This window comes from Tympanuchus pallidicinctus, unplaced genomic scaffold (genome assembly GCF_026119805.1).
Source record: "Tympanuchus pallidicinctus isolate F22 unplaced genomic scaffold, pur_lepc_1.0 scaffold16, whole genome shotgun sequence".
In the NCBI taxonomy this organism is placed as follows: Eukaryota; Metazoa; Chordata; class Aves; order Galliformes; family Phasianidae; genus Tympanuchus; species Tympanuchus pallidicinctus.
Window position 1 is genome coordinate 32590730 of NW_026294679.1, and position 27216 is coordinate 32617945.

Consider the following 27216-nt stretch of genomic DNA (forward strand, 5'->3'; position numbering starts at 1 on the left):
TTTCATTATTAATTTTGGAGAAGTTAATGAGAAAGAGAATGTGCATTTTCTACCTTGTGTAGACCCCTGACAGAGCAGTGCTTGAAATAACCTTGTACTGGTTTTTCTGCCGTAGTTATGTCAGTGTCAGCTGTCTGTGGTTGTTCTTTCTGTGGCTCCAAGTTCTTTCTGTGGCTCCACCTGATTCACTTGTCTCTGACATTTTTGGTAGTAGTTTGGTGTGCATCTACTCTCATCAGTCCACTCTCATTAGTTTTTTACTGAGTTCTGTTTCCTCAAGTGTTTTCTCTCCATTTCTGCCCTCTGATTTCACTTCATTGGGAACTGCATTCTTGTGAATGGGAATACACAACTTGTAATAAAACAGAATCATTTTGATTAGTTTGTCTTAATTAGTAGTCACTGCTGCTTTGCTGAAACACTGCAGCAGGTTACCCTTTACATCTGTTTCAAATGCTGTTAAGAGTTGGGTGTTTCACTTCATTAGAGGTCAGAGGCTTGTAAAGGAATTTGAATACACACAGAACATTGTTGAAGCAGGAAAATGGTTTCCCTCTTGAGACACAGAGTTGTTACTGTATTGATACTCACTTAACCAAGTATTTATTTGAGGAAAACTTTTCTCCTTGGTGTCAACTGTAGATGTCAATAGCCACGGGCACGGTGTTACCTGGACAAGATGCTATGGATTGATAACCCAATGCTTTTTTGAGTGCACAATAGCATTGGTAGCTCTGCTGATTTTTGTCTAATACATTTGGGAAGTGGAATTGTTTGTAAGTACTGTAACAATTAAGAAGTATAACAGAACTCCCGGCTTTCATACATGCGTTCGTATGCAAGACTATAAAATCCTACAGTTCTCTGGCCTTTATCCTGGCAACAAATTCTGTGCTCTGTTAGAGGTTGCCACATGACATTCTACATACTGTTTGGCTGAACGTGATCAGGATTACGTAAGTTGTGAAGTCTGAATTGAATGACAACATCATCATTTTGTCAGTGTTTAATTTTTTATTTTTTTTTTTACTCATTGGAAGTTTTCTGTAGCCTTGATCATACCTTTGCAGTAGCTTTCAATGATGCTACTATGCTGCTTTTTAAGCAAAAGCTTCTTGTAGTGACAGTCAACATCAAGTGTGAGCCAAGTGTGCATTTCAAATGTTCTTTACTTAGAACACATCAGCTTTCATTTTTTCATTTTGAAAAACTGTATGTAAGATGTGCAGAAATGAACCATAGGTAATTCTGCAAAAGACCAAGGGATGTGAGAGATGATTGAATCAGAGATCCATTGGTGTACTGCCTCAGCTAATATTTCTGTTACAGATCTCTACCGTTTCAGTCTATCTGAGGAATGGATGGTGAACTGTTGTTGAAGTCTGCAACCACAGCTGGTAACAGAGCTTTGACTGTTGTATTGTTTCTGAGAACAAAGTTTCCCTAAGAGTTTGTCCTCTGTCTGTCATTTGCTGGAAATTTGCTGGGAAGCTTGCTGAAATTTGCTCATATTACCTCTTCTGATTGCTGGCTGGTGTGTGATAGCAATGTGTCTGTCTTGGCAAATCAAATCCTGCATCAACCTTCAGCAGGTATCATCACTGTAGCTGTGCTGTCATTACATTTGACAGCATGAAAAGCATTGATTGCATCAAAAATGATCTAAATTGTCCCCAAGGTCAGTGACAGAGGAGACGTGATCACTAATTCAAGGGGCCTGGAGATTTTTTAGTTGTCGATCTAGACTAACATTGAGATAAAAACCTCACTCAGGAAAATAGATTCCTAATCCCATTTAGTTTTCAGTGGTCTTGCTTGTCTCCAAGAAATGCAGGAGAAAATATGTAGGAAAACAGCATGATGGAGGCCAGAACTAAAAGTAGTTTTAGTTTTGTGTGCTGTGTTGCTTCTGAAAAGAGGTTATATTGTTGGTGGATGTCATTATACAGCAACTTTTCTTCAAATGCCAGGCTTGAGTCCAGTCCAACACAAGTGAACAAACATCGTGTTTGCAAAAACTAAACTAGTGGGGTTTAATTGCTGCAGTGTATCCAGTGGGTGGGAGCAAACATGTTTGGGTGGGGACTGAAATAGGCGGCAATGGGATCTGGCAGGAGAGTGAGCGATCGGTGATTCCACTATGTCTGTTTACATGAGAGAGCCTGAGACTTGTGGAGAAATAGGGTATTTGTGGGTTTGACTTCAAAAATCAATAGGGCTCACTTCTTATGCTGAATGGAGTTACATGCTAGCTGGAGGATGTTCCTTAGGGGATGGACAACAATCGTAGAAGGTCAATGAGGGGAAATAGCACTGACTATAACAAACTGCATTTGTATCTCGAATTCCGTTGTACTACATGCCAGTGAAAGTCCCCAGTGATCAGAAAGCACTGCTGAAATCGGACCTACTCAATACCAGATTAATTATAGAGAATTAAAATAATGGTTTTAGTTACAAAAAGCTGATTTCCATTTCTGGTTGTAAGCTCATCTTTGACTAAATATTTCTTGTGAGAGATATTTAGTGAAAACAAGCAAAAAACATGCACAGAGAACTTAAACCAAGCAATACCCTTTTGCTGAGCTGCTTTTATTCCCAATGTTAAGATTGGAAATTATGTCTGTCTTACAGCTATTTCTCTACATGCAGCCTCCAGCATATGCTGCTGTCTTACAGGAGCTGCTGCTGATGACCTGCGATCTGACAACATTGCAGGAGGAAATATCCTCATGCTGTATTTCTTTGACAGCAACAGAAGCAAGTGAGGAGATCTCTACTTCTGTATTGGCCTCTGGCAGTTAACTTGTTGACCATGTTATGCCAGAGCTATAAACTGAATCAGATGTGAAAACTAACTGTTGATCCCTGCATGGCAGAGCAAATATGCAGGAAATCTGTGAGAAGTCACTGAAGTTGGAGGGATGAGGATTTGGCAGGGACTGTGAGCTTCAGCTCTTGATATCACTGAACATTTTTCCAGGCTAGGGATTAATCTAACTGCATGGCTTTTAATATCAAACGGCTGAATTGCTTCTAGCCATGCACTGTAATATTCCTGAATTGCTTTTGCTCTGAATGACTGTCATGCTGCTTTCCAATGGGTTAGGGATATGCCTCCCTTGCAGTAGGGAATTTAACAACAGAGTAATTATGTAGAGTTCTAAATAAATAAATATAAAGCATAAGCACTGTAAAATATGTAGATATATTTTATATATTGTTGCTCATAGCTGCTGCACCATTTACATAAATGGTGGAAAAATGAGGAAATGGAATCAATTGGTGATTGCTGAGTTGTTTTGATTTGCAAATGCTCTCTTTCACCTTATAGGGGAGCTGTTAGGTGATGGCTTGAACTGGTGATTGAGCACCTGGTGGAGAGGCTGGCCCAGGGAGAATAGGCAGATTGCTTGCTCCTGTGCACTCCCAGAAGGAGTGGGCCCAGGTTGGAGTCCCCCAGGACTCATGTAAGAGCTGATCACTGAGGGGAGGGTATCTCTTGGGCCTGGGCTGCTTGCTGAGAAGGAGTGCTGCATGGCTAGAGAAGCCCTTTCATCAGTTGGGTGAGTTCAGATCTTTCTGTATGTGACTATTGGTCACATGTGAATGCTTTGCCCTGTATTGCCAAGACCCTGTCAGAAGCAGTTTGGTTTCTTTGTGAGCAGAGCTCACCTTCTCCCCCAAGAGCATTCCTTTACATGCTGCAAGTCATCTGTCTGGTACCTTGTGTTCAGGAGATACTTAACAGGTCTATTTTCATACTGCATGTTTAATATACTCGATTTTGATTATACTTGTGCATTTCCATTGCTTCACTGACTGCAGTAAAGAGGATATCTCTGTATTTCTCTGATTTCAGAGCTGGGCCTTATTACTGGATGTATCATGAAAATGAAAATACCATTAGGAACTAACTCTCAAGAAATGACACAGTCTGTATTTGAAAATGGAACAAACTTATTCAGCAGCTTCTTCAGCAGTGAAAGCAGGAATGAGTGGAAAGCACAAGAAGTGAAAGCAGCGGTGAGAGATGTGGCATCCTTCTGTAAGCAGGCACCCAGACTTCAAAAATGGGTCGTGACTCTTGTGACATTGGGTCACCATTTTCTGAGACATGTCTGGATCTTTAAAGCCAGGCATAAGCTAAAAGATATGTTTTGGAAAAGTGCTCATCTTCTACCCTATCCTTATATCTTCTCTTGTAGTATTGCTGGGCACTAGCTGTCAGCAACAGAATGAGGTTGGGTGTCCAGACATCCCCATTAAACTTGTTCAGTTCAGCTCTCCAGCAAAACTAATCAGGCTGGTTGTTAGTCTAGAAGTACTCACAGGGGTGGCCTTTCTGATTACACTTGGCACACAGCAGCTGAAGCCTGTTTCAGACTTAGGGTAATCATATTGGTTTGAGCTAATCTAGAAACCTTTCTGGTGCCACTGAGTTAATTTACCATGTGTCTACACTCTTCAGTCAGCTTGGCAAGCCAGGTTTATACTGTAGGGCAACAGTACAAGTGCAGAATGGTGGGCATAGTAGCACACACCACTGTTTCTCAATTTGTAACGCTTTTTTTTGGTGCTCTTTCACCTACTGCTCCCCCCACTGCACTAGTGCTCGTCTGTGATTTGGGATTGCTCAGAAATGCCAGCTAGCAGGGCCTGATTTAAGCTATCATTCTTGTGCAGTAAACCTGCTTTGTTTTTTGCTTTTTTTTTTTTTTTTTTTTTTTTTTTTTTTTTTTTTTTTTCAATATCTTGTTGCTTCCCACCACCCACTGCTCTAGCTAACTATACCGACCTTGCTAACAGCTTTTCTTATTTCTGCTCCTGGCAAGAAGGCAGGTGACACTGAGTGCTAACGCTGTCTCCTAGCATGTCAGTGACCCTCTAACAGCTTCTCCCTGCTCATACCTTTGAGCAGTCACTTACCTGCTCTCTTGGTTATTTAGTTGTTCTTAGCTTTTGTAGCCCAACTGCCTTTGGTTGGGATGAGCCTTCATCCACATAGCATACATGATAATGAATGGCAAGCTCTTTATTACTATGATAGCCATATCACTATCTGAAAGAAATATCTCTAGCTAAGTAGAATGACTGAAAACTGACATATTTAAGCCCTGCCAGATGGTCCTTTTTATTTATCAACCTTTCTTTTATGTAGATAATAACAGAGTGCTCATCTATATCTTGGCTCCACTATATTCTCAAAGTTGTGGTTGTAAGGTGCTGAGCAGACTGTGCTTTATGTACCAGGCTTCTGTACATTTTATATGAATGTATTTAAAGTGAGTAAAACTTTACCAGCATGGAGAGGGAGAGAGAAGCATGGATTATCAGATTTGGTTACTTGAGTAGCATGCATAAGAGAGTTCTCCTCAGACCCTGGGCAAAAACTGACTGAGGCCTTCTCTTCCTGTTATGTGGGTATGACTGCAGGAGCAACCACAGCCCCCTTGCTTTTTGTGCTCTTGTTTGATTGTTATTCGTAGTGTGGCAATCAGCCTCTCAGTAGCTCAATCCATGGGTAGATCACTCTCCTCCTTCAAGAAGGGGCTTGGAGTTTCCTCTTGGGTTTAGACCGTGGCTGTTTAGGGAACAGTGCAGGTTTCTGAAGGACCTATTTTCGTGTTGTTTTGCATCTGTTTTACTTAGAATTTTTCACCTTAGCTGGATCCAGCAATGGTTGGAATACTAATGAATGATGAATTCTTTCAGTTGGAGTAGTAGGTTTTCAGCTGACCACTAACAGCATCATGATTATGCAATGGCAGTGTTTCTGTTGTGTTTGTACTGCTGTGACATTCCAAGGTGCTGGGGAAGATATAAGTCTCTTTAAGCTGGGTACAATGCATAAACAAATGGAAAAAACACTGTATCCCAGACAGCTTTAATTCTTATGCATTGATTTGAAATCTCGTTAGGGCTTATGAGGCATGCTATTGAGATGTGAGAGAGAATTTGTCTAGTTTCCTTGAAAGGGGGGAAAAAAACCCTACAATAATCTACCTGCTTGTAGGTTAGGTAATGACTAATGTGACTGGGCTCTTGTTTTCCTCGTCTCCCATTCAGCTTCAGAATTTTGCAAAAATAATGAGGCTATTTCCTGCAGTGCCACAGCTACACTCAAACGCAGATACAGCTAACTATGCAATAATATGGACAAGTGCATGTAACTCAGAGGACTGGTACACTGTGGAACTACTTGGTTTCATGTGCTATGGATGTTTTTCACTGTTATTTCTTCTATAATGCTTCTAGCATATTGCTGAGTGCACAGCATGAAAAGTGACCAGCATTACTATATCTCTGAAAGCACTGTCATTAGCCAAGACTGGGCTCCAACTAATCCATTCCATCACTACTTACTATTTTCTGAGATGACTATAGATGTTTGCAGATTTGTGTGTGTGTGTGAGTATGTATGAGATATTCAAGACCTGCCTGGTGCTTTCTTGGTCATCCTCTGCTGTAGGGTACCTGCTTGAGCAGTGGGGTTGTACTCCATAGTCTCCAGAGGACCCTTCCATCCCCTGTGATTCTATGATTCAGTAATTCCTTTAAACCACAGAAGCATTGACTCTGTTGTGTGGCAGCAAACAGTTTTAGCACTGTATAACTACAAACTTGGTAACGCTCAGTGAAAAGATTCGTTTGTGAAAGGCTCTCTGAATCTTTTCCTGCTGTTTTTTTTTTCCTTCAACAACTGCCTTTAGAGCAAGACATCGTTTACCTTCTAGCCTCATCTCCCTCCTTCAGTACACACATGTAACAAGGCAGGATGGTTTTGTACAGGCAGACAACGCTGTAATTTGAAGTAGGTAGCCCTCAAAGATGAGTCTGTTCTGTGCTTTTGTAGGCAGTGTCTTAGCTAAAGATCTTCTTCAGGGGGGGAAAAGAAGTGCCTGTGTCTGCACACAGCTGTGTTTTTCAAATGACTGTGCTATTGAACCTTACGCAAAAAGAGCTCTTTTAATACTTGATTAATTTATATAACTGATAGAAATATAAAGGCCAATATCCAGACACATTACATCAAAGAATGAGGTAAAAATGTATCTACTGAGCAGATAGCTGTACATCAAGGCATGCAGCATGTTTACAGAGTACACAATTGCTATTACAATACAGAGCAGGAGTGTTTGCTGAAACCAGTGACAACTGTAGGTAGATATTTGCCTTTTTGTGTAGTCTGCAGGACTTCAGATTGTAGCCATGCTGAAGGATTGACCTGTTCACTGGAATTCCCTATCAGAAGCAATGCCATAGATGTGCAAGAGTGAATGTAAACTTTTAGGTTCTTAAAGACCCTCCCCTTGCTATGGACTTCATTAGATGCACCCATATGGACTAGCTGGGGAATGGATTGCCTACGTTACTCCATTTCCAGCTGAAACTGAAGCATTTTTCTTACCTATTTTGTTTCCTTCCCTCAGGGTTTGCATTTTAATTTGCCTTCATGCAGGAAATAAATTCTGTAGAAGGGAAACTTTTTTTTTTTTTTTTTTAAAAAAAAAAAGCCTGTAGTGAAGAGTATGACGTGACTTGCGTAACTCAGTAAATTAAATAAAATTCAAACCAAGCTCAGGAAATTAAGTTCTTCATAATAAAGGGGAATTCTCATTTTCCTTGCTGCTGTAGCCTGCACACTTTAATTGTTGCCTGGAACAACTAAGACCTCAGAAAAAGAAAAAGAGAAAAGCAAACCTCCCCCTTGCTTAAGACATTCCTATTTTAATTTTTTTCTAGGGATAGCTGGCTGTGCATTTACTGGTAGTCTGGATTTTATCAGTGAAGGCACAGCCTTGTGTGATTCAGGAGATGCCAGTGATCTGTTCAGTAATGACAGCTCAGGAGTCATTCCTAACCCTTCTCTAACATCTTGAGCAATGTAAAACGTCCTGTGACTTACTCCAATGAAATGAATGAAATGATGCTGTTATATCTAGCTGTTTTTCAGACTGGCCCATTTTATAGTTTACTTATCTTGGTACGTTATGTTCATCTCAATTTAACATGAGTGAAATACTTGTAGCAGAAGAACGAGAAGCTGTGTGCTTAGATACTGGAGATGTCAGGCTTGAGTACAGCACAATAACTAAACAGGAACAGATGATTTTGCCCTGCATCATTTATTGATCAGTTCAATTATTTTGCTTTCTCCAGTTTTGTGAATTAGGCATATTCAGATTCACTTAATAGGGTAGTAGATGTGTATGTTAAATTATACAGAGCAATGTTATTCTTAGGTCCTTTTAATTTCCCCATGCAGACTAATCTTATTAATATTTATCTTCTAATCTTCATACAAATTCCAAGTGGTATTTTGTCTAAATGAAGCTACCATTCACACAAGCTTTCTTCAAAGAGAAAGAAATCATTGCAACATTTAACATTAGGAAAAGCTGATACCAGAGAAAAATAGTAATTAAATGTGAAGTATCATTAACAATTCCATTGTCCAAAATGTTTATGTTGTCAGAACAGCTGGCAAGGGGAATGATAGGATCTGGAAGGTTAAGGCCTCATTTTCAGCAACACTTCGGCATGTTGTATCTCAGCCTTGCTGTTAAGTTTTAGATACAGATCCCATCTTGGATGACAATACTTTCCCTGCCATGGTCTCAAGTGGTCTGATATCTGCCTGCATTTTACATGCGCTATTTCCATTCAGTGGTAGCAGAGATGGAGGGGATTTCTAAAAATACGGAGTATGAACTTAAGGCTGTACCTTCTTCCAGCTCTCTGATTTGAGTTTGGATCTTGAAACATGAAGAAATGCATCTGTAGAGCCATTCTGACTTTTGTTCTTTGATCAACTTGATGTACTGCCTCAATGTTTCTATATGCATGCTTAAAGGCCTATATTTGCTCCTAATGCCATTTCCAGTCCCTGTCAATGGTAACAAATGCTTTGTAGAGCACTTAGCCACAAGCACAGGTCTGCCCAAGGAGCACTCACTAAAGCACTTTAGAAAGCTCTTAAGCCACTTGACTTCAGATCCTGGTTTTAACAGGAGGAGGTTTTCTCGAAGGCAAGAGGCTCTTCCTGGCTTACAAATGGTGTAAGCTGTCATATGGCAGAATAGTCCTCAAAAACTCTTCATTATATAAAACGTTGATTTTTTCTTTCCTTTCTTCAGCTGCAATATTGAATGACCTTGAACTTATTTCTGTTTTACCTTTGCTTTTGGGAAACACTGCCCTGGTTCTAATGATTTTGCATCTGCTGCTCCCTCCCTCAAGATAGCAATGAAAATGCTCTCCATTTTCCTCAGGTTGAAGCATTTGCAGCTTAGTGCATCTGTGCCAGTCATTAACTCTGTTTTCACACTTCTGCATCACCTTAGGAAACTACTTCTGGATGTGCGCAAAAGCAAAAAAGGTCAAACAAAGATGTTCACAGTATCGCTTCCAAACACTTTGTCCAGAAAGATAGTGAGATTGCTAATTCTTGTAAATGGAGACTATTTTTACTCTCTGTACCTAAAAGCTGGGCAAATTTTAGGGTGGAAACAATATATGCCATAAGCTAGTTTCCCTGCTGACTGCTGGAGATTGATGCTGTGGAGTTTTGATGTTCAGGCATTATTAGTCATCTTTCCAAATGTCCTTTACTGCATTGGCTGCAGTGCCTTATCTGGAAACACTGTTCTGAATTATCTCTAGATACACCCTTTCTTGATGTAGAAACTAGAAAACATTATGTATCCCTGCGTAAGGTGTGCAGGCATTTTCTCCCATGACATAAAAATATGTACTCCCAAGTCATTTAATCTGCTTTTCCACATCTTAATGTGTTTTCTGCCAGATGAAAGCACAGTGACCAGGGAGGGATAAGAAGAAAGTTCAGAGACATAGAAACTTTGTTCTGAAATAATGGGAAGATTGATATGGTTTGCAATGGAGAAGCAGTAAATGAGAGTAGATATGAAAAAGACCCAATCATTGTGAAGACAGGAGGGGGCTTTGCACTTGCTTGTTCTCTCAAGACATCAGGAGGTGGGGATATTAATTTAAATGAGCCCTAACATAAGTTTGAAAGGAAGTGACTGACTTTTCCCAAGCACGTATTGTTACCTGTTTGAATATGCTGTTAAACCAAGAGATTAATGGGACTAATTCATGAAGTTAGAATATCTCGTTGTATATCCAGTGTGACAATACTACAAAGGAAAAACAGAGCCTGATCTGCTGAAGGCATTTGAAAGAATCATAGCATTTCGGCGCAATAGATTGTTAGTAAAACGCCTGTATTCCCAGGCATTTGCCCACACATAACATAAAATGATGAGAAGAGTCTGAGGGATAAGAAAAAGAGAAGCCTTTATGGGAATAATATCTCTGGGTAATGTTCCACTTGTATTGCCTTCATAAATATATAACCCACATTTAGTATATAAAACAGTATAGGAAGTTTTATATCATCTTTGGGCCAGTCTTTCTTCAACGTATTTCTTTTTTTAGTATGAATAATTTAGCTCTTTGAGTTGTACTGAGAACACGCAGAGCTTTTCTCTGTGAACTGAAAAACTCAAGGTATTTTAAACTAGGGATAAATGGTGAGTAGGTATTTAGTTAAGACACCAGAAGCTTTAATCTCTAACTTAAAAAATGCTTGAGGTTTAGTGTATTTCTTGTAGAGAACTTGTCTGATGTTTTCATTTTCTTCCATCTTTTGGCTTAGCAGGAGAGATGATGTGATACTGAAACTCTTATCTACCGCTATGAAGGTAATCCAGAAACTTGTCAAAGAACAATGCAAGAGTATGAATTGAACATCTAAGTGAACAGTAAATTAGAAGTGTATCTGGTAGGCTTAGTAATGTGACTTCCTCCCGTCCCTCCCCCCCAATTCAAAAAAAAAAAAAAAAAAAAAAAAAAAAAAAGCCTATAGAAAAGACTTGTCAGTCTGAAAAGACCTGCAGCAGCCATGTCAGCGGGTACTTTATCCTCCACATTTGTGAGTAGGGCCACAAAGTACTGACCGATTACTCAATTGCCCAGCTGGGTCCTGGTATTGTTTCTTTTTAGGTCCTTGATTCAGTAGGGTAGTAGGGTAGTCCTCCTCTGCAGCTGGAGGAACATCTGACAGCATTTGCTCCTCACAAATAGTGTTATTGAAAAGACCAGAGGGCTATTCATAGTTAACATTATCCACATAGCAGCTAATAAAACCAAAATGTAGGATGTTACCTGTGCATATTTACGTTTGAAAAAGGAGACTGATTGTCTTTGTTGTTGTTGTTAATCTCACAACTCTTTTTAAAACTTCAATTATTTCACGTTCTCTTTGAGCTGAAGTTCGGCCCATAGCAGTAGTTCTGGTGCTTTGTAAGACATTGCTGTGTTTTCTAGGACCCTTTTTGTATCTACAGAGTACTGGGATACAAGTCATCACTTAAAGCTTTTAATTAGAAAATGTAATCGTAGTTTTCGCACATAGGACACAAATCTCTGCAACTAACAGACGCATCTTTTGAAACCTCTCATAAAATAAACCGTAAAAGTTAAATCTAAAAGAAAATTGCAAAGGCTGCGCTTCCTCATACAAACATGGGTAAGGCAATATCCATTGATGTTACAGCTTCTCCTTGGGTGACAGGAAATAAATTTTCTTTAATACACCCTAAATGTTTCAATTACTAGAAGGGGCAGCCTGTAACTTGAGCAGATATTTTCTAATCATCTTACATAGGTTGAAACTTCAGCAAGAAACAGAAAGATCACAGTAGAATAAAACCATGATGTACTAATTACTTTTGCCTGAGGGTTGACTTCTTTGTTGCTTAGTATGCTGAGTTTATTAATTCACTCGCTATCTTTGTGTAGACTTTGCTGTGGTAGCAAGCAGGTAAACCAGGTGTCCTAACTCAATTCTTGATTGCAGGTAGATGGTAACTCTTAGGTGAAGGAAGTTGTAAGAGATAAATGATTGTTAGCAAAATTTTCAACAGCAGTTTAAAAAAAATAAACCTACATATTCGGTAAATCTTGTGAGAAAGGTTTTGTTTTTCCTTCAAAAGATGGCATGTGTGTTTTCATAGGAGGGAGGGAGCACTAAAGCAGAATGGTTTTTGCAGGAAAACAATCAGAGACAGAGACAAGGAAAGAAAGAATTGTAAATGCTGTGCTGTGTATTGCTGTGCTGGTCTCTTTGGAGAAAGGGTGTTCCCATAGACATGCTTGTTGATATACCTACTGCATACTTTATTCTTAGTCTCCAGAGTACGACTTTGAATCATTTGACTGTGAATTTTGAATCATAACAGTGAAAATCCTCTGGGAGAGAATGGCATCACAGCAAAGGAGCCCTGGGGTCTGGGAGGAAAAAAGGCAAACTTGCTTTCTTGTTACTTAAGTCAGGAGTTCAGGTATGACTTCTTCAACTTGGTAGCAGACCAGGCTGTGGTTCATGTTCGAAAGTGGAGGCTTAAAGCCAGGTGTGAGAGATTTCTGTACCTAACAGGTAGTTGTGCAAATAATTGCTCTTCAAAGGCTATTGTGTTTCTTGTGTCTTCTTTGCTTCTGGTCATAGCTGTTGGCAAGGTTCTTGTCTCTTATGTTCCTTTTTGCTGCATTTCTAGTGATTCTGTAGTTTGTATTATAGATTGTTTCTCCAACAGCTCCTAACACACAGCCAGATGAAGCATTCCAGTTCCCTAGGCAGTCTGATTCCTGACCTCATGCTTGTGTTGCAACTCATTCTTAAAGTGCTTCAGATGCATTACAGACATTTTTAGTCCACATTCTTAGTTGGCATGTCAAATGAAGTACCAAGGAGATTAAAATTCAAAATTTGGTATGTCCTAGGAAATGCTAGTGACCTGTGTGAATAGGAAACTGACACCAAGTAAGCCTTCAGCAGAACGAATGAGAAGTTATGAGTATTAATCCTGAGAAAGTTACTGTCTTAGAATTTTCTAGCAAGTAGGTCTGAATTTGTGAAAACGTTTTCACGTGCCTTCCTTCTCTTGTTTGTTTTCTATTAATAAATCAAACTCTTTTTGTTCTCTTGCAGTTAATATTTAGGATGTTCTGAAGACTTTGTAAACAATCTTTCCAGTGGCATACTGGACAACTGACAGTAGCAGCACAGTTGGACATAAAGGCTTTTGAAGGTTATATGCCTATGTTTGTTTGAAAATGTCCTTCGGGTTGTGCTCTCCCATAAACTGAATCAGCATATAAATCTGCATGCTGTGCAATGGATGTAATGGAGGAACTGGGATTGAATCCAGGATAATGGTGGTGAGTCTTAAAAATATATAATTTGTTTTCTTCCTTATCGTTTCTTTACCGTGCACTTCCATTATTTGTTTAATCAATTCCTGCCTTTTAACACCTACTCTAACCTTTAGGAATATTGCATGTTGAACTCTATTTCAGTTGAGACGGCTGGTAAGCGCTCATGAAAAAGTGAGAGAAAGCTACTGTATTTTATACAGAGAGGGAGGAGCTGCTCAGCACTTAAGCAAGCACAGCAGCAGGAGTTGCTAGGGTTGCTTGGTGGAGTTGTACAGTGTAGTTTTGTTCGTTGGTTATTTTGGTTGTGACTTTGATTTGTGAAGGAAAGCTTTGTGGATAAACTTCCCTATGTATGAAGAGTACAAACATGAAATGCTGCAAGGAATAGCTTCAGTGGAGAGTTAGTGGAAGTTATGAGAGATGATTAAGGCCTTAGTGTTTACTATCTTGTGCTGGTGCACTAATACTCTAATAACAGACCTGCCATTTTGCATGTGTGAATTCCTGAATATCTGGGCACTTCTTTTGCGACCCTAATGAGAAATCACATCAATCCAACCTCTCACAGTGGAGGTTGCATGTAGAAGGGGAGGCCAATTTGGTAAAGATACTAAGGTTATGTACAGCTGAGAGATGCTTTCCCCAGGAATGCAAGTAACAGACCTTGTTAACTGAATGGTCATTGAACAAACACTGCCTTTGCCAAGCTTGCTTTGAAATCCAAATGAACTCTCACTTAAGCTTTTTGTGTAGTTTGCTCAGTACTGATGTTTATCTTACCAGAGACTTCATTAACTTTAGTTTTGACAAAGTTGTGTGAGGTTTGTTTTTTTTTCACTGACTATCTCAATCTGAAGCTTAAACTTCGTGAGAAAATTAATATAAATACTATATCTGTTGAAGAACTTTAAAATTGACACAATGAGAAGATGATAAGCTCTCCATCTCCCCGCAGAAGGCCTGGTGCAAATGACCTTCTCACTTACCTGTGCACACAGATACCTCTAGACAGAGAGGAAGTTCATCTTGTGATTTGATCCAGATGTCAAAAGACTGTGTGAACTGGGATATGGGTCTCTTGAGTTGTCTTGCATTTGCTCAGATTTCAATGGAACCCTTGTTGTCATATACCTGGGAGTAGCTTTACCAACATATACTAGAAAAGGAGTGTTCAATGTCTACAGTGCTGTAAGGAAATATAGGGTATAGGTGGTAAATTCTTAACTAAGCAATTCATAATATATTGAAGTTTAATAGGTTGCATAGAAATATCTGTGCAGTAAAAAAAGATGTTTGGACAAAGAAAAATGAACTAGAATTTCAGGGAGGGATTCTTCTATTCTCACACATTTTGGCTTCATGAGTTTAAGTAGAAACATCCTTTAGAGTGTACTTACACTCAACAGGTATCCAATAAATCATCAAGCTGGAATACATAAAATATAGCTCGTTCATTTCACTGCAAAATAACTCTGCTCAGTGTTTTACATCTTTTTGTAGGTTTTGTAGCTGTTGATGACCATAGTTCATCTCTTGGATTTGTTTGTCATAATGTTTCAAATATATTATCTTTACACTGCAAGGCTGGTGATATTTAAGAAGGATGTTCCACTCATTCTCAGACTCTCAGACCAGTGTTTCAATTAGCCTAATAGTAACTTTTTATTTTAATAACCTGCTGTTGTTGGAACTTAAGCAATGGAACTTAGGGCTTTACTTTTGCTTACTGTTTTTTGGTTTTGTTTTTTTTTTTTGCCTGCTTGTGTACTGAGTACAGACAGTTAAAATTTGCAGATGGGACAGATATTTGTCATTGCCTAGGCAATTTCTACTCTCAAAATTTCTCTCAGGTGTAGCTTACATATCCTGCAACAATGGAAATTCAGAGAAGTAATAAACATTAAAAAAAAAAATTAAAAGGGTAGTCAGTTGCAGAAAGCATTCAGATACTAATGGAAACATGTTGACCAGATATCTTAGCTGGTGATGTACTGTTTGGTTTATATTTCTTCTTTCATGTGTTGTCTTAGAAAGCTTTATGCTCTGCATAATTCAGACTTCTGCAGGAAGTAATCTTGGCAGTTTTATTAAATGCTGTAAGCACAGTCCAACTTTGACCTAACTCTTATTATATACCACTGCTGCACCATTTCCAGTAAATGGTATGTACGCCAACACTTAAGTGGTTCAGAGGGACAAGGTAACCTGAGAGCTACCTCTGAACCATGTATCTAACCCGAGCAGAGTATCAGAGAGGCCAAGGAGAGAGTTCAGTGTGATTAGTGGTTGATTTCTAAGTGTACAATGTTGCCCTCTACCAAAATCAATAAGAAAGCTTGATGATTAATGTAGGCTTCCTAATGCAGGCATTAGGAATGGATTCCACTTAACCTGTTTAGTCTTAATCACAGTTTTCTTCCATTTAAAGGACAGAAAAAGCAGAGAAAGGAAACTTAGACTTTACTAAGGTTGTACTTTTGATTAAAGTACATCAGTCCTCATCCACTGGCTTGAGTGTCACACAGTTTACACAGGTTATGTTTGGATTTCTTTCCCCCCTGAAGACCTTGGGAGGCTTTAATGGTAGTAAAGTGTGTCCTTGAATAATAAGAACCAGTTTTTTCAAAGTTTTTTTGTAGGTGGCTGAGAGTTCTCAGTTTAATAATTCTCTCGGGAGAGGAACTCCCAGCAAGACTACTGCTTCTGTCAGGAAAGTGTTTTTTCTTAATGATCACTTTTCACAGATAAATGTGAGAGAATTTTGGCTTGGGTCTTTTAAAACACAATTCCAGTATTTCACTTTGGAGTCTGCAAAACATTTCCTTTCCTATCAGTTCAGCAACATTTCTCTATGAGTACTTTGTTAGAACACTTTAGTTCTTGCCCATTCTCTCCGCCAAGCCAAGTTTTCTGAAAATCTCACTCTCACAGAATCACAGAATGGCCCGGGTTGGAAGGAACTTCAAGGATCATGAATCTCCAACCCCTCTGCCACATGTAGGGCCACCAATCTTCCCATTTAATACCAGGCTGCCCAGGGCCCCATCCAACCTGGCCTTGAACACCTCCAAGGACATGGCATCCACAGTCTCTCCGGGCAGCTGTTCCAGCACCTCACCACTCAATCTGTGAAGAACTTCCCCCTGACACCCAACCTAAATCTTCCCTCCTTCAACTTAAAACCATTTTATCTTATCCAGCTGTTATCAACCCTTTCAAAGAATTGATTCCCCTCCTGTTTATAGGCTCCCTTTAGGTACTGAAAGGCTGCAGTGAGGTCACCCCACAGTCTTCTTTTCTCCAGGCTGAACAAGCCCAGCTCCTTCAGCCTGTCTTCATAGGGGAGGTGCTCCAGTCCCCTTATCATCTTTGTGGCCATCCTCTGGACCCTCTCCAACAGCTCCCTGTCTTTCTTGTATTGGGGGCTCCAAAACCTGGACACATCACTCCAAAACCCTCATCATATCAGTACTTTCCTGATATGGCTTTCTCCTCAAACGGAGCTGCACCTTGCAGTTGCTCCGCAATGCCTGGTCTGACTGAGGTGTGTTTTAGTGTGGTACCAAACCCCAAGAGTAGGCCTAACCTAATTAGCTGTTTATCTCAGCAAATCTGGAAAATAAAATAACTGGAATATAAACTCAAATTTTTAGTAAGCTCTACTATGAAGGCACTGAATGATGAAGCTCAATGCCTAATGCCTCTCTGAGTGTCAGATGCTAAAGCCCCATTGCACTGTAGCTTGCCTTGAAGATCATTTGGACTCCCACAACACATGTATGTAACATTAACTAGCTGAATGCTCAAGAAACTTCAATCCTGGATCCTTCCTCTCATATAATTGTATTCTCTTCTGGTTCACTGCAAAGAAGCAGTAAGGAAGGTGGGAGGGAGCTGCTTCTTGCTGGGGTGATGTGTGCAGGGATGATTTCTTTGTAAAATAATCTAGTAAATCAACTGCTAATCTAGCCATCTAACACAGTAGTAGAGAACATAGACTGAGCTTTCTTTGAGGGTTTGAATGGAGACAAGGCAGAATCCGGCTCTCTGCAGAGGGTCTCTGAGCCAGCTGTGTGGCAGTTTATTGGCAACAATTACCTGGCAGCTTTTCTGCCATGCAGTGTGAACTTGGGGGCAGAATGCTGCCTGTACATACAGTCACAGAGGGGGCTGCAGCATCTGGCTCTGCTCTGGCTTCGGTTTTTACAAGGCTTTTTTTTTTTTTTTGGGCGGGGGGGGGTGGCAGGGGGGGGGGGGGGGGTCTTTTCAGGCTTGTTGTTACTGAAACTTACACTGTGTTAGCAGCGAGTATTTGGGATCATCTTTCATTGCCAGCCAGTTAAATGTAATTGTCACATCCTTCTGGCATGCCCACCTGTTCATTTCCATTAAGAGAGAAAACTACCTTTATAAGAGTTTTAGACATCTCATTGTTGAGGGAAGGATTGTGCCATGTGTTAGCATAATAGTGCTAAAAGTCAGGGCTGAAAAAAGGAAGATAACTAATAAAAGGGAAATTGAAGTCAAAAGGGTGAAATTAATACTCAGCCTGCTTTGAAAAGTGGGCTAACGGATGGGAATGCTGCACATCATTGGCGCTCAGGTGAGCCTGAGAATGAGAGCAGTGAACTCCACAGTGGCATGAAAAATGATTATTAAGAGGGAAATTAAAAAAGGTATATTATTCACTAAGTGAAAGATCTGATGAAGATATTGATTCTGTTTAAATCGGTCTTCTCCACCAGTTTAGTTACTAGTCTTCAGATTTCAATAGTGGCTGCCTCAGGAGGCCGTTGAGGAGACTCACAGGTACAGAACAGAGAGAAAGCATTACATGGATTGGGAAGTGCCAAGGAGACAGAAATGATAGAAGCTTCTAAGCTTGGAGAAGTTGGAGTGTCCCAGCTGAGAGCTGATGATTTAGTGAGGAGTAATGATCAGTTCGCATTTATTAGCTGATGAAGCCAGAGGTGTGTGGGAGGTGTTGGCTCAATGGTGCAGGCAGATGAGCAGCCCAATGGGCAGTGAGCAGTGTTCCAGGGCTGGCAGATGGTGAGTCCTGGGAGAAAGAGCGAAAATGGGTCTTTGGGGTCATACAGAAGTGTGCATGCTCAGAAAAAATGATTGGAAGCTGTTCAAATTCCCTCTGTAACTGAATGTGACAGACTATGGGATATTAGATGTTCCAAAACAAACAAACAAAAAAAAACAAACAAACAACAACAAAAAAACCAGTGTAGTCCTCGAGTGTTTGATAAAAGAGATTGAAATGGAATGACAAAAACATGGACTTGTTTTTTCTATTTTCTGTAACTGATTTAATATGGAATTGTGGAGTCACAGAATCATGGGTTTGGTTGAACCATAAAGCCCATCCCCTTACAGTCCCCACTGTGGGCAGGGACACCTCCCATCAGATCAGACTCCCAAGGGCCCCATTTTCTTTTTAGTACATTTTGCTATCAAAGCAATTTGCAAAATACAGTTAATAATTATGATTTCTGGCCTAAGAGAACGCTGCTTCAGAAACACAGAATGGCAGGGGTTGGAAGGAACCTCTGGAGGCCATCTGGTCCATTCCCTTGTTAAGGCAGGTTCTCTAAAGCAAGTTCCAGAGTCAGTGTCTGCTGCTGTGAATAACTGTCTGGAAGTTCCCCACATACCTGGAGGGACACAGCATGCAGTGCTCTGCTGTTGCTGCTTTGCTCTGTGCCATGCATGCCTGTATCACACACATCTCCTACTTCAATGATTGCACATCAGTCTAATGCATTTCTTTGCAGAGGAAGTAAAATGTCACCTAGAGCTCTTAAAATCACCAACTATGCAAAAAGCCATTTAAAAAAAAATCTTTAATAGTCTGTACTTTTTACAAAGCATGTGCACAAATTGATAATGAGAACATGTCTATATGGTAATGTAATGATTGCTGATGTGTTAATATAAGTAAAAACAGAGGTGGTACGTTAGATACTGAGGCTTCATGCTGTTTCACATAATGAACAACTTGGAGGAGTTTGTTTTTCTAGACCAAAGATTTGGTTTTTTTTTGTCTTAATAGTTGCTATAAAATGGATGTTTTGTGATGAAAAGAAGAAACCTTACCAAGCAGTCCCCCAATAATTCAAGCAATCCCCCAATAATTCAAGCAACTGACAGAAGGCGATGCTTTCTGCTCTGAAGAGAGAAAGAATGCGTACATTTCTTTTCTTTCCGTGTCATCCACTTTGTTAGCTTTGGAGAGTGGTTTTATCTTAAAATATGAATCAGACGCTGTTGCCAAGACAACCTCTACTCAAGCATGTCACTTCACTCACAGTATGTGCTGAACCTCAACCAAGTCTTCTTCCGGAGTGATCGGTCACTTATTTTTTCAAGTGGGATTTGATTTGATGAGGCAAAATACTCAATGTGCTTGATTTTCTTGGCTTCTCAGTGAATTATTCTAGCTAGCTTCACTTGGCTCTGTCTGTAGGGCTGGAGGAAGCTAATCATACTGACGATTGGATTCCAGCTTATGAAGCAGACTGAAACTAGAGCTCTGCAGTCGATGGCTGCTTGCCTGGCCAAGGCTTAGAGCTCTGGGCAGGGGAAGAAACACACAGTTGGTGACAAAACACCTCCTGTGCGGGCTGTTTTTGCACTATTTCCTCTAGAGTATTAATTCTCAGGGTGGCGATTCTGTATTTTTAGTCTATTAGAGTTATATCTGCTTTGTGTTCCCTGTAGATGTTGTCTTGTTGCAAAGTATATTTGTTAAACCAGAACGACTCTGTTGCTTGGCAGGCACTGGAGGAGTTGGTACAGATTGGCTGCCATGCTGCTGATAGAAAGGCAGTGGGATGTGGATTTTAGCTGCTTGTCATGATTGGTTCATGCCTTCCAAACTTTCAGAAAATGATTTCTATATTGGGAAGGTGACAGACTTGAGTCATATTCAAATAAGCGTGGACCACCATTGTTATAGTGTGATATTTAAGTCCTTTTTAATTCCTTAGAATATCAATGCATTTTTCATAACTTTTGCTCTTCTTTCTCACTACTTTATCAATAGATTCTCTTTTCCAAGGTTATAGTGTGGTTTGGGTTGGAAGGAATGTTTAAGATCACCTAATTCCAGCACCTGTCACTAGGTGAGGTTACTCAGAGCCCCATCCAGCCTGGCCTTGAATGCTTCCAGGGAGGGGGCATACACCACCTTTCTGGGCAACCTGTTCCAGTATCTCACTATCTTCACTTCCTAGTATCTAGTCTAAATCAACTCTCTTCAAATTTAAAGCCATTTCCCATCATATTGTTACTACATATCCTTATAAAAAGTCCCTCCCAGCTTTCCTGTAGTTCCTCTTTAGATACTGGAAGGTTGCTGTAAGCCTCCCCCCCACAAAGCCTTCTCTTCTCCAGGCTGAAGAACCTCAAGTTCTCTCTTCCCTGTAGGGTTGACACTCTAGCCCTCTGATCATCTTTGTGGCCCCTCTCTGGACCTGCTCCAATAGCTCAATATCAGTAGTACATTGTGGGCCCCAGAACTGGATGTGGTATTCAAGGTGGGGTCTCACAAGTCTTTATTAAATAATGATGGTATTGTCTTGTCACTTTCAACAAAGCAGACCTATGCATTGCATTGTGATGTTATAATGAAGCACAGCAGTAGGAATGGCTCTGCTTCTGTTACTGTGGAAGGAAGGAATCTTGAGCAAAAGGCTTTTTGGTTTTCATTGCCACAGCCAACTCAGTTTCAACAAGAAAGGTTAGGACTAGAGAGACTGCTGCAGCAGCAGCAGGTGCCTGGTCTGCAGCAGAGGTGAGTACTCAGCAGGGATCTAAAGAGCTGTCCCCAATGCCTTCTGCTTTGGCATTCGGCTGCTGGAATCTCAGATTGTTTACCAGGAGCAGCTGAAAGATGAGAGAGACAGGAATTCATCATTCTGAGATTCGAGTTCATTCAGTGACAGGCTTTATATGATCGCTGGTGCCTGGAACAGTTCGTTTTTCAGTGAGAGAAAAACAATTTCCCCATGAAGGATTTTTTTAACCAACATTCCCAGTGTTTCAATGATTTTAATATAGTCTTTCCCTTCTTTCTAGTTGGGAGAGGGGTCTAAATCTGTGGCGCATATAATTCATTTCCATTTTCTGAAAGGTTTGCTGTAGTTGTGGCTGGTGAGCAGCTTTAATGTAGCCTTCCTGTTATACTTACAAATGTGGAGTCTGTTGATGTTTAATACAATCTGTATTGAAACCACAGCATAAGTATAGATATTATTTATTCTATGCAAACGGTGATTTTTTTTCCATACTGGCTCCATATCTCATGGTTATTTGTGTGTGAGAAAGAGAGGGCTATGGAAAACCTATCAGAAGTGGCCTGTGTACAGAATAAAGAAAATGCAGATCATATTGTGGGCTGCAAGATAATACAGGGAAGGGATTGTGATTGTTTTAAATGCAATACATGGGAAGTTATTTCAAGCCAGGATGTAAATGATGTTTCAGATTCTGAAAAGAATAATTATGCGATCTGTTGCTTGAAAGACAAAATCTTTTTTCATTTTATTTTATGCTTCAACCTGTAAAAGACATCTCTGGGATTTATTCTTAGCATTAGATGAACTTGATGGAATCAAGTGGAATCACTAATAACCTTGGTCTGTCAGACAGTCACTCACTGTTTGTCCCAGAGTTGGTTAGCCCATGTACGTCTTCCTGACACAGCGTTCTTAATATTTGTCTAGGTCTCAAATCTGTTATATTATTTTTGTGCCTTGCAAAATACAGCCTGAGTCAACAAGTGACTTCTTCAGCTCATTGAATCCCAGTTTCCCCAGGAGGTAAGCCTGTGCTGTGATTCACTCCTGCTGTGTTTGTCAGTGCATCAGAGCTCTGTACCTGTAGGTGTGCATGCAGCTAACAAGAACTTGGGCACCTAGGAGCTTTTGAGCTGAGCTGTATCTTACTGATGGAAGTTTATTTAGTGCTCATAAAGCACGTACGTAGACTGTTCTGCTGATTGCTTATTGAGGTACCAGCAGACCCATGCAGAACAGTCTCTGGACTTTGTCTGCACAAGCTGGCTCTTCCACAACAGATTAAGTGGATTTCCTCCACTTTGACAGCTTTGGATTTCAGTGTCTAACATGTTTCAGTTCTCTGCAAAACACGGGTACCAGCAACTTGACTACAAGGAACTGCTCAGTTTTACAGCACAGCTGGGCTCCACTGTTTTTACCTGCACTCCCATCGTCTCTCTTACACTTGTTTTTTTTCTTTTAGTGAGAAATAGAATTTGGAACCTATTAAAAGTGCAGAGACATGATAACAAACTATCTTAATGAAAAATTGCCACAAAAGGGGTGAACAGTATAGAGATGTAGCGATAGTGTGATAATAATATTAAGCTTAGGAATTGGTTAAAGCAAGTTGAGAAAGACGTGACGTTTCATTTTTATAGATGGTAACCAGCCGTTTCCAATTGACTATGTGTTAAGAGTAAAAAATTTTTATCAAATATAATAGGTACATAAACTAAACAGTCTGAATGTTCTGTGCAAGGGAGTTTACAGAAAACTGTAGTAATCTCTGTCATAAATGGGCGATACAAGAAAAATGTGTATTTACTGAAAGAGACTGTGACCACAAGAGATTACCTCTGGATATTTGCTAGTAATTATTCTCCTCTCAGCTTTGTGATTTAACCTAACTACTAGCAAAAATTGATGAAGAATTTGCCTTTTCTATTTGCTTTAAAAGCAACGCTGACAGATTGCATTATTGTGGGCTTTTTTTATTTGTACCAGTATGACATTGTGACTAACACACTTCACCCCAGTAGTTCACTATAGCCTAGTAGGCAGCAACTGCCCAGGAAATCAGAAATCATAGCTGCAAATTATCTCAGGTGGGGGATAGGAGGGAATTTTTTTTTTCAGCTACCTCAGCAAGTGGCTTAGCCAAGAATCTATAAGGGAGAGCTGCACATCTACTACTATACAGCTGGGGCTGCCTAATGACATAACATATTGGTAAGAGACAGCAGAAGAGACATCCAGTGTAGAAAACTGCAGAGAGGACGCAAAAAATGCATCCTAGTTAGCGTGGGAGGTCAAAACAGAGGGAGACACTTGGCATTCAGGCTCACCCTGTGCCTTCTTGTATCTCCCTTTCCAAAGCACTGAGGTTAGTGTTATAGAGAAACCTGTGAAAAGGAACATAAGCTCTCACTTCTGTCAAAAATATCATTGGAAGTGTAAACAAGAGGGAACTGATTGTTTCCACTGTGTGAGGGCGGGTGAAAGCAGAGAAATAGCCCAGTTACACACCTTCTGGAGAGTCCCAGGAGCTGCGCTCCCCACAGCTTAGTTACAGAGAACAAAGAAGAAAAGAATTTACATCTGCTGAAATCAAATCCCTCCCTGATCTTTTCCTAATCAACCTGACAGCTTCTAATTGCTGTGTTTGCAGGTCCCGCTGGACCTGATTATGCTTTCCTTCTAACATCCGTTGTCATAGGAAATTCAGGGGAATATTTCAGAAGATAAATATTAACTTGGTTTATAAGAGTTTCGGAAGGTGATGAGATTTAAGTATTTATTTAATTGGCTAATGTTATGAAGAACATTCCTCAGTGGTAGTAATGCTGTGTTATCTGGAGTTTCATTGCCTGATGTCTGACACCACGAGGGTGTCCCAATTACATGGGTGCCACCTCCTAATAGGTAGTCCTTGTGAAATTTGTGGGATAGGCTCCTGCTTCTTGATCCGAGAGGTGAATTCTGCCTATTGGTAACTCATTCCTATCATATTATCGTACTTTGTTCAGATTAGCCTACACCGTAAAATCATTTTGCACATAATTCATCCCAAAAACTGCTTCGTGATATATTGTAACCAAGACAAATTAACTTCAGTTAGCTATTTGTGAACTTTACAGGGAGTCAGAGACTCCTCTGGCACCTGGCCATTGAGCTGATATGTGGGAATCCTGTAATAATCCTTACATGCCTTTGAAGGGTTATTTCTTTTAGCACTACCAACTGTAATAGCCAGATCTGTAATAGCCAGATGGTGTCACTGTGCCTTAGATGTCAGAAGGGTCAAATAGCTATTACCTATGGACTACAGAAATGGATGCTTTGTAGTTCTGTGTACTTTGTATCTCATTTCCATGAACACAGAAGTACAATTATATTGAAAGATGAGAGAAGAGGTCAATTATTAGATGCTTGGTTCACCGGAGGTAGGGGTATATATTACTGTTGAAGGCAACCATATGATGCAGTCAGCGTTCACTTTTAGGGGACAGCAAACACAACAAATGAACTGTGGTTCAGATCAAGAGCAACCATCTTTCACATCCTTCTCCTGTTGCTTAGCTATCTTAAAAGAGAAAAGTCATCCTTTGCTTTCAGAAGGAGCAAAGGTAATTATGTGGTATGTATCAGATATCTGCATAATTTATTACAATTGCATGTGGAAGCCACACTTGATTTAAATAGATTATATTTCCCTATAGTCTCCTTTATTTTGCCAATGTGCGTAGGCCATCAAGTAAGCACTGTGTTTTCTTGTTCAATTCACCCGCAGGCCTGGCAGCTACAAAGCTGTATAAAATGATTTTCCAAGTCTATGGAACAAACTTAGTGTCTTGCTCAGTCTTGCTATTTATTGTTGACAGAAAAACTAGAATTCAAAAAATGTTAACTTTTTATATCTTGCTCTGGCACTGGCATTCTTTCAGACTGTGTGAATATGAAGTTCATGTGGTTTGCTAATGAAGATGTGGTCTATTTTGACTTTCCAACATACGCAAAATTTCTCACTGTGAAATCTTAGGGAAAATAAAGCTTTTTGATGGTATTTCTTGGTTTAGTAAGAGGAATAAAGACATTTTCATAGCATTTTCATCGTTTTTTAATCAATTACACCTGTTTCCCTATGTAAGGTGTTCGGTCCAGACAGGATGCTTCGATGCTGATATAGATTGCTGAACTACGGTGCACGACTGCATTTACCCATTACTGTAGACATGCTTTTTTTCTTGTGAATCTTTGTTTTTATATTTGCCTCACCTACTGTTTTACCCTCAAATTCAGTTTATATATATATATTTTTGTTTCTGGAAACGATGCTATGGGCATAACAAGCTCCTCTGAACTGTCACAGTTCACATGTAAAAAACAACCTTTTAAAGTTGTCTTTGTGGCTATTGTAAATCTCTTAATTCTTGCTCATGCTGCAGAACTGAGTGTTTCCGAGTGTGGTTAGTTTAGGCTGCTTTTTGCAGGACTTCTACAGTACTGAGAAGGGTGTTGGGGAAAAGATTCTGAAAAGAAGGCAAACTTGACAACTTGTAGTTGATGAGAATTCATTTGTATGATAGGTTATGCCTGGAGGTCATTGTGGTGTTTGGGCTGGATTGCATGAAAGGCAATGAAGAGCAATGAAATGCAAGCAGTCTATGGAAGGACAATGTAAATATTTGAGAGAAGACAGAGGCGAAGAAGGTGAGGAGGCAGAATCTGAATTTCTTCAGAGTTAGCAAAATGATCCAAATGTCAGTAAACATCAGTAGCTAAGACATATGTTGGTAATGCCTTCCTGAGATGCTGCTGCTTTGACCTCTGACTATCTATCTCTGTAGGTGATGCTTAACAACCTTTCTTATCACTCTTGCTCCCAGTGCAGTTATTTTTCCCCTTTTTTCTCTCTTAATTATATGTGTAGGAGAATGTGGGAATATTACTGTGCTGAAATTAAACAATCTTCCTTCATCAAAACTCAGCTGAGTTTTCGACTTCTTATACTTCAACTTTTATAGTGTTTTTAATACAATATTATTTCCTATACATGTGCTTATCTTCTTAAGTTTTATCCTTCTTTAGCTTTTGTCTTCTTTCTTGAGACATCAGTTTCCCCTTACTCAAATGCTGTCTTTTTAAAGCTTGCTTTTCAGCTGTAGATCACCTTTGAATTCACAGGATCTGCTATTCCTCTGCCACCTCTCTTGTAAATCTTTCATACTTCCTTCCATGTCAGTCCTCAAGCACATGGGGAAAACCATTCTCAGGCAAATGTGGAACCACTTCTGTCCTCGAGTGTGATTTCCCGTGACTTCCCTGCGAGTTAACTGTGGGGATGAGATGCTTTGTCCTTTGCTTTGCTTCTTGAATGTTTCTTTCCACTTTACCTTCCTTGTGGAAACTTATGTAGGTAAATAAGCCACCTTAACTATGCTTGTCTTTCATCTTGTAGGCTGCCAATAAATTTAAGCCTGGTTCCTGTGATTAATGTCCATAATTCCCTGACTGTGATTAGTGAAAGCTTATTTTCTATCCGTGTGCTGAGCTTCTTGCTTTTTATGAGTTGGTGATCTTTAGACACCAGGTTGGTTGAGTGGAAATGCTTTTCTATTATTTCTTTTGAAGAATGAACGCGCTGACAGTAGTAGCATAATAATATCTTAGTCTTTTAAATTTGAGTAGCTTAGAAACTAAATCCTAATGCAATATTTGCATAAGTCATTCAGTACATAGAATTATGTTTAAGCTTTTTAAGACATTAAGAATACTTTAAGCTGCAAAGTGCAGTAAATCAATAATGTATATTAATCTTGAATTCTAAGTAGATATGCACACTGAATTTAACCTTTTTTTTCTTCAGAAAAATTAACAATATAGAGCATAAAAACCTTAAAAAGAAAACCAGCGGGACACAATTTTGGTAATGTAAGACATTCAGAAGATAATTTTTCCTTGCAAGTTTTGTAATACCCGAACTGAATTGATAATTCTGTACCAATATCATGTATATCCACTTTTGGGGCCTTGCTCAAAGTAATTATCTTCCCTGTTCTTTTCGAACTGTTGAAATTCTCAGTGTGCAATTTATGATGTGAATTGATGTTTGCTCTGTAGGAAATTCTGATCATTTTAAAACTTCAAAAACTTTATTTGTATTTATAAATGTATATAT

The 27216-nt window shown here is 39.7% G+C and overlaps 1 protein-coding gene and 1 long non-coding RNA gene across 3 annotated transcripts in view; one reads left to right on the top strand and one right to left on the bottom strand.

The window, feature by feature from the left end:
• Positions 1–27216, bottom strand: part of ANXA11 (annexin A11) — a 751397-nt gene that overhangs the window by 567602 nt on the left and 156579 nt on the right. The window lies entirely within an intron of this gene.
• Positions 1–27216, top strand: part of LOC128077952 (uncharacterized) — a 56370-nt gene that overhangs the window by 20485 nt on the left and 8669 nt on the right. The window contains exons 2-6 of one of the 2 annotated variants that reach the window (XR_008205227.1): positions 1330–1397; positions 3335–3566; positions 3863–4026; positions 13019–13248; positions 21981–22076. This is a non-coding gene — a long non-coding RNA (uncharacterized LOC128077952). The remainder of the gene's footprint in view (positions 1–1329; positions 1398–3334; positions 3567–3862; positions 4027–13018; positions 13249–21980; positions 22077–27216) is intronic. The other variant, XR_008205226.1, reaches the window with a different exon arrangement.